Source organism: Mustelus asterias, chromosome 4 (genome assembly GCF_964213995.1).
Source record: "Mustelus asterias chromosome 4, sMusAst1.hap1.1, whole genome shotgun sequence".
NCBI lineage: Eukaryota > Metazoa > Chordata > Chondrichthyes > Carcharhiniformes > Triakidae > Mustelus > Mustelus asterias.
Window position 1 is genome coordinate 112,259,314 of NC_135804.1, and position 8,167 is coordinate 112,267,480.

General features: G+C 45.5%; 1 non-coding gene across 1 annotated transcript; it reads right to left on the bottom strand.

Annotated features, from left to right (window-relative positions):
- Positions 1-1,077: 1,077 nt before the first annotated feature.
- trnas-uga (transfer RNA serine (anticodon UGA)) lies at positions 1,078-1,159 on the bottom strand. The gene has a single exon. It is a non-coding gene; the product is annotated as a tRNA-Ser (tRNA).
- Between the last annotated feature and the right edge of the window lie 7,008 nt (positions 1,160-8,167).

Sequence of the window (8,167 nt, forward strand, 5' to 3'; positions counted from 1 at the left end):
ATCAGACTCCAGCTTTTATACTCTATACCCCGTCCTATAAAGGCAAGCATACCATATGCCTTCTTCACCACCTTCTCCACCTGTGTTGCCACCTTCAAGGATTTGTGGACTTGCACACCTAGGTCCCTCTGTGTTTCTATACTCCTGATGACTCTGCCATTTATTGTATAACTCCTCCCTACATTATTTCTTCCAAAATGCATCACTTCGCATTTATCCGGATTAAATTCCATCTGCCACCTCTCCGCCCAATTTTCCAGCCGATCTATATCCTGCTGTATTGCCCGACAATGCTCTTCGCTATCCGCAAGTCCAGCCATCTTCGTGTCATCCGCAAACTTGCTGATTACACCAGTTACACCTTCTTCCAAATCATTTATATATATCACAAATAGCAGAGGTCCCAGTACAGAGCCCTGCGGAACACCACTGGTCACAGACCTCCAGCCGGAAAAAGACCCTTCGACCACTACCCTCTGTCTCCTATGGCCAAGCCAGTTCTCCACCCATCTAGCCACTTCTCCTTGTATCCCATGAGCCTTAACCTTCTTAACCAACCTGCCATGTGGGACTTTGTCAAATGCCTTACTGAAATGCATATAGACGACATCCACGGCCCTTCCTTCATCAACCGTTTTTGTCACTTCCTCAAAAAACTCAAAAGAAGAATCATAGAATCCCTACAGCACAGAAAGAGGCCATTCGACCCATCGAGTCTGCACCGACCACAATCCCACCCAGGCCCTACCCCCATATCCCTACATATTTACCCACTAATCCCTCTAACCTACGCATCTCAGGAACTAAGGGCAATTTTAGCATGGCCAATCAACCTAACCCGCACATCTTTGGACTGTGGGAGGAAACCGGAGCACCCAGAGGAAACCCACGCAGACACGAGGAGAACGTGCAAACTCCACACAGACAGTGACCCAAGCCGGGAATCGAACCCAGGTCCCTGGAGCTGTGAAGCAGCAGTGCTAACCACTGTGCTACCGTGCCGCCCTAAAACTTTGCGAGCCTTCTTTGAGCCAGTGGCTGCCCTGAAGCAATAGAGTTAATATTTCAAATCACACCCGCTGCGAGCAGGGTTCGAACCTGCGCGGGGAAACCCCATTGGATTTCAAGTCCAACGCCTTAACCACTCGGCCATCGCAGCTGCAGTGGAGGGCAGAACTGTGAGAGTGGTTCAGATGTGCACTGGAAGGTAAGGTTTAAGGTGATTGCAGACGTAAGTCCAGGTGAGGCCAAGAATTTGAAAGTGGGACAAGGAAACCAGTGAAGATCAATGAGGACAAGTTGCTTTTCCAAATGAGATTCAGAAAAACATAGGGGTACAGGCAGTGAATTACAGTTTATAAAGGACAGTTCTTGGGAGACAAGTGTGTAAGAATATTAAAATTTGGAAGTGACAAGATTGTCAAAAAGAGTTTTAGGAGCAGTTAGAGATAGTGTAGTTGAAATAGAAAGCTTTTGTTATAGTGAGTATGTACGAGCTTGAAACTCAGCATCAATTAATAGCAGCCAGTCCCGCAACCTCTCCCCTCCCTCACTCCATCCCTCACATCCCAAACATCCCACTATCCCCAGCCCTATGCTTGGCTAGAATGAAATTTACAAAGGTTCCACTTGCACCCACAATATTTTAACACACTACATTTTAGATAGGGCCAGAATTTCTCATTCCAGCCAGATAAAGGACTCAGCGAGATGCAAATGTTGGGGTCTGGTATTGTTCTTCAGATCCTGATGGTATCTTAGCGCCAGGGTTCATGTTTGATGCACTGCTCATATTGTGCATGGGATACTGGCATGAAAAGGTCAGAAGAGGCCCAGGGAAGTAATAATTTTTCAATAATCACTACAGTGCAGAAGGAGGCCATTCAGCCTATCGGGCTTGCATTGACAACAATCCCACCCAGGCCCTGGTCCCGTAACACCACGTATTTACCCTACTAATCCCCCTGGCACTAAGGAGCAATTTACCATGGCCAATCCACCTAACCTGCACATTTTTGGAGTGTGGGAGGGAATTGGAGCACCTGGAGGAAAACCCACGCAGACACGGGGTGAATGTACAAACTCCACATAGTGTCCCAAGGCTGGAATTGAACTCAGGTCCCTGGCGCTGTGAGGCAGCCGTGCTAACCACTGTGCCGTCTCTGAAGTTCTTTCGGCCCGTACGCTTCACATATCAAATCATACATAATGAGAATGACAGGCTTTGCAAAATCATTTCACACTGTTATCAGATCCACATGTGAAAAGGTTGTAAACACTTTACCACGCACAACATGTTAGTCCAGGTCTTTCCACCTATTTAACCATTAATCGCAGTTTGCTCACCATTCAGAAACTCTTCAAGAACCTATTTATGTCACTCACTTCTTTAAGATTACATTTAGTAAAGTTATTTTACGTTGAGTTATTGGATGGATCAATTGGACTGTCAATCTCTCATCAGACTCACCACTTAGAATCTTGCCGCTGTCAGTTCAAGTGTTGCTTTGCTTTTTCATCCGCCTTGTGCTTGCATAAAACGTCCATATTCTGGGATTCAGAATCATTGTCTTCATCCTTGAATCAGCATTGGCATGCCACTGTGTGCTTTTCATATTGATGCGTACTGCTCTTTTACTTGTTTGTTTATGGCATTTTCTTTTCTCCTTGAGCTTGCACTGTTCTTTTTTCTCTGCGCATTTGTGTTGAGCCTCCTCATGCTGGCACTGTGCCTCTGCAACCTCCAGTCTCAGCACTTCCAACTGACATGCACATTCTTTGTCCATTTTCCTCTGCTGACAGACAAATTAAATCTAGCTCCAAATCTGATGCCATTTGGAGCCCAGGTACTCATTATAAATAGGAACAGGGGTAGGCTGTTTTGCGCCTTGAGCCTGTTTGGATTTTAATGCTTGTTTCTGGTGAAGGAGAAGAAAGAAAGGCTTGCATTCATATATTTTCTTTCATGGCCACTGGACATCTTATCGAGCTTCATACCAATTAAATACTTTTCAACTGCAAGAATGTAGGAAACGCAGCAGTCAGTTTGTACACAGCAAGCTCCCACAAGCAGCAATGTATTAATGACCAGATAATCTATTCTTGTAATGTTGATTGAGGGATAAATATTGGACAGGATACCAGGGTATCTCTTCTTCAAAGCAGCACCATAGGATATTTTGTATCCACCTGAGCAGGGTGATGGGGTGTCATTTTAATGTTTCATCCAAAAGACTGTACTTCCAGCTGTGCAGCACTCCCTTGGTACTGCATTAAAGTGTTTGCCCTAAAGTTGGAGCTTTGTGACTCAGAGGGCTGACGTTTAGTTCCAGGATCCCATTCCCAATGCTGCTCTAAATTGTGGGTCAGGAATCTGGAAGTGGCTATAGCGAGATCCTGGAGATATTTGAGGACACAGCCGTTAAGTAACTGCCTCGAGGAGTCCAGTCCAAATCAGGATGGTAGGTGTGATCCACAGCCAATGGATCACCTGAGGTTTGAGGCAGCTGGAAGACCTGCCAGGAGAGGTGGCTACTGCCATTGTAGTTGGGAGACCATGAGGGGTGTCTCAAGATGGAGACAGAATAATGCAAAATGCACTATGGTTATAGCTATCAGGCCATCATTATGGACAGGGAACTCCTCCAAAGGATGCCACAGATGAGGCCCTTGCAACCCACCAGATCCACACTGAATTGCTTTGCATGGTGCACCTTTAGCACCATTCACCACCAACCCCCTCCACACAGTTGCCACCAGAAGGCTTTCAGCGTTCCATCTATGGGCTCCAGCTACATCAAGTGGTCTGTCACCATCTGTAAAATTCAGGTGCATGTGAAGAGTGCCCTCAATTCACAGATTCATAGATTCTTTACAGTCCAGAAGGAGGCCATTCAGCCCATCAAGTCTACACTAACTCCTTGAAAGAGCATTCTACCTAGTTCCATTCTCCTGCCTGATCCCATAATCTTGTACATTCTTTCTTTTCAATTAACCTCAATTGGAATAATTAGCTACTCATCATTGATAGTTGGGTAGCTGTCACCCACTAGAAGACACCTCCCTGGAAATAGGCCAGAGGAGGGAAATTGCCAGCACCGCTGACTTGAAACCCAACCTCCACCGAAGAATGAAAATCCAGTCAGAGTGTGCAGCTAACCCTGGTAATGGACTTACATTCCAAAATTCAACAGACTGTTTTGGGTCTGTTGATAATATTTTAATCCAATTTGTGACAGTTTGAGTTCACTCCAGATACGTCTTTCTCATGCCCAATGTAAAGACCCATATGGAAATGGTCGGTCCTCATGAAACATGATCTTATTTCCAAAATAACAGCGATACTGGGCAACTAGGGTAAAAAAGAACACTTTTACAAAAGACACAGTGGAAGTATTTGGGGATACCCAAGCTCTAATTTCAAAACAATTAGCACCAATGTTATATAATTCAGATTGCAATCATTTTTTTTGGAGAATGAATTATCAAGAGCAAATGCAGCTGACTTGAGGAGTGTAAGAGAATGCTTGACTTCCCACCTGAACTTTAACTAGGTTCAAATCTATAAAAGTTCCACATCTCTTGTCTTCCTCTGTAGTTTGGCCAGATGTGTGTGATGCGAAAAATTTAAACTTATTTATTAGTGTCACAAGTAGGCTTACATTAACAATGCAATGAAGTTACTGTGAAATTCCGCTAGTCGCCACATTCCAGCACCTGTTTGGGTACACGGAGGGAGAATTTAGCATGGCCAATACACCTAACCAGCATGTCTTTCGGATGGTGGGAGGAAATCAGAGCACCCAGAGGAAACCACGCAGACACAAGGAGAACGTGGAGACACTGAACAGTCAGTGATCCAAGCCGGGAATTGAACCCGGGTCCCTAGCACTGTGAGGCAGCAGTGCTAACCACTGCGCCACCATGTCGACTTCAAAAAGGTCTTGTTACATTTCCTCAGATGCTTGTCTCAAGCCTTTCATCCCTTCCCAGGACCTTCCCCTTGGAGCGGCGAATCTGATAACCAAAGCCCCTTGTTAAAATAACCATCACAGCTAGTGATCTTCTTAAGGTATGGTACCACAGTTCACAAAATAAACTCTAAAGCCAGGGAGATACCACAGGTATAATTAATACTGATTGTATATTGTTAAAAAAAGGCTCCCTTGCTTGTTGAACAGGAAAAGTGAATTTTCATTCCCCATCTCTAATCCCTGACTTACATCATTTCCCCAAATATAAATAGTTAAAGGTGTCGGACATCCGTAGAAAGGTTGCGCAGCAGAAAGTGGCCATTCAGCCCACCATGTCTGCATCAGCCAAAACAGAGAAGAAAAGATACTAGCTGCTCATTTTAATCCCAGAAGAGGAATGGAGCTATTTGCACAGCTTGTGTACAATCCTGACCATATAATGAGTGTGTTTCATTGAAACAGACTGTTATCAGCCATGAAATAAGTGATAACAACCCTGTGAAAAAAATCAATGACTTTTTCTGATATTAAACAGTTTAGGGCTCTGATTTCTCATATAAGAATTTGTAAAGTGCTGCAGGAACAAAGTTGCCATTGGCTTACTTGGATTTTGTCAGCAAAATTCTTGCTGAGGCAACACAGATCCATTAACTGCATGAGTAATGGTAAAAGCATAACATGAGGGAGGAGGTTTCAAAGTTGAGTTGAGGAAGGAGAACAGGAGAGATGGTGGTGGGCTTCCAACTTGATCAGAAAAATAAGACCATAGGATATAGGAGCAGAATTAGATCATTTGGCCCATCGAGTCTGCTCCGCCCTTCAATCATGGCTGATACGATTTTCATCCCCATTCGCCTGCTTTTATAGAAGAATTATAGAAACCCTACAGTACAGAAAGAGGCCATTCAGCCCATCGAGTCTGCACCGGCCACAATCCCACCCAGGCCCTACCCCCATATCCCTACATATTTTACCCACTAATCTCTCGAACCTACGCATCTCAGGACACTAAGGGGCAATTTTAGCATGGCCAATCAACCTAACCCGCACATCTTTGGACTGTGGGAGGAAACCGGAGCACCCGGAGGAAACCCACGCAGACACGAGGAGAATGTGCAAACTCCACACAGACAGTGACCCAAGCCGGGAATCGAACCCAGGTCCCTGGAGCTGTGAAGCAGCAGTGCTAACCACTGTGCTACTGTGCTGCCCGTAACCCTTGATCCCCTTATTGATCAAGCACCTATCTATCTCTGTCTTAAGGACACTCAATGACCAGCCTCCACAGCCCTCTGCGGCAGTGAATTCCACAGATTCACCACCCTCTGGCTGAAGAAATTCCTATCAGTTTTAAAGGAGCGCCCCTTCACTCTGAGGTTGTACCCTTGAACTCTAGTCTCTTCCACTAGTGAAAACATCCTCTCCACAACTACTCTTTCTAGGCTTCTCAAGAAAGAATCATTTTCTGGTAAGGTTACCTCATAAGGTTACCTCGAAATCGTGACCATTATTTGGAAATAACTGTTTCAAACTTAGATTAGGGCTGCATAGAGCAAAAAAGAACTACTCAATGCACTTTTCATTCTGTCCAGTTAAAAAAAGGGGATTTATGCAATTTGAGAACCAACATCTATCTCATAAATCACCCTAATCTCTGTCAGCCAACCTCTTTACAAAGAAGCAGTGTGAGATTTATTAGCATGTCTCACAGATATTTGTTAGCTAACCAATTGAAATAGAGGCAGTGTGAGAATTATCAGCATGTCACACCAACACTGTCTAAGCTATTATATTTATACAGAGACAGTGTGAGAAATGTTTCTGTGCCACTTGTACCATCATCTACTCTTTTGGCAGAGTTTTATAGCCCACCCATGGGTTCAGGGTGGGAGTGACCTAAAATTCTGTGGGTGACTTTCCCACTGCCTAGCTGCCCACGCTGACCTCACTGCATTTTCACGGGGAGACAGGCAAGGCCTAGTCCAATTGAAGCCCTTTAGTGGAGGAAGGCCTGCTGGGATGCTTGTTCAGACTTCAGACAGGAAAGTGAAGTCGCCTTCATGGGCCCACTTCCATGCGAACATATGAAATAGGAGCAGAACTATTTGATCCTTAGAGCCTGCTCTGCCACATAAGATCATGGCTGATTCCACATTCCCATCTATCTCTGATAACCTTTGGTTCCCTTTCTCGATCAGCACTCCACTTCTCACCACTTCCACCTCACACCCCCAAAACTGGGTGTCTCCTCCCCACTTTGCCTCCACTACCCTTACCACCCTGGGGCCGTTGGGCCTAGCCCTGCTGAGAGCACGCCAGACTCACCTTCTGTTTGACTCCTAGCTCTGCTTCACTGAGACACGGTAGCACAGTGGTTAGCACTGCTGCTTCACAGCTCCAGCGACCTGGGTTCGATTCCCGGCTTGGGTCACTGTCTGTGTGGAGTTTGCACATTCTCCTCGTGTCTGCGTGGGTTTCCTCCAGGTGCTCCGGTTTCCTCCCACAGTCCAAAGATGTGCAGGTTAGAACATAGAACATTACAGCGCAGTACAGGCCCTTCGGCCCTCGATGTTGCGCCGACCAGTGGAAACAATCTAAAGCCCCTCTAATCTACACTATTCCAATATCATCCATATGTTTATCCAATAACCATTTGAATGCTCTTAATGTTGACGAGTCCACTACTGCTGCAGGCAGGGCATTCCATGCCCTTACTACTCTCTGAGTAAAGAACCTACCTCTAACATCTGTCCTATATCTCTCATCCCTCAATTTAAAGCTATGTCCCCTCGTGCTAGCCAACACCATCTCACTATCCACCCTATCTAATCCTCTGATCATCTTGTATGCCTCTATTAAGTCACCTCTTAACCTTCTTCTCTCTAACGAAAACAACCTCAAGCTCCTCAGCCTTTCCTCATACGATTTTCCCACCATACCAGGCAACATCCTGGTAAATCTCCTCTGCACCCTTTCCAACACTTCCACATCTTTCCTATAATGCGGCGACCAGAACTGTACGCAATACTCCAAATGTGGCCGCACCAGAGTTTTGTACAGTTGCAGCATGACCTCCTGGCTCCGAAACTCAATCCCTCTACCAATAAAAGCTAACACACCGTACGCCTTCTTAACAACCCTATCAACCTGGGTGCCAACTTTCAGGGATCTATGCACATGGACACCCAGATCCC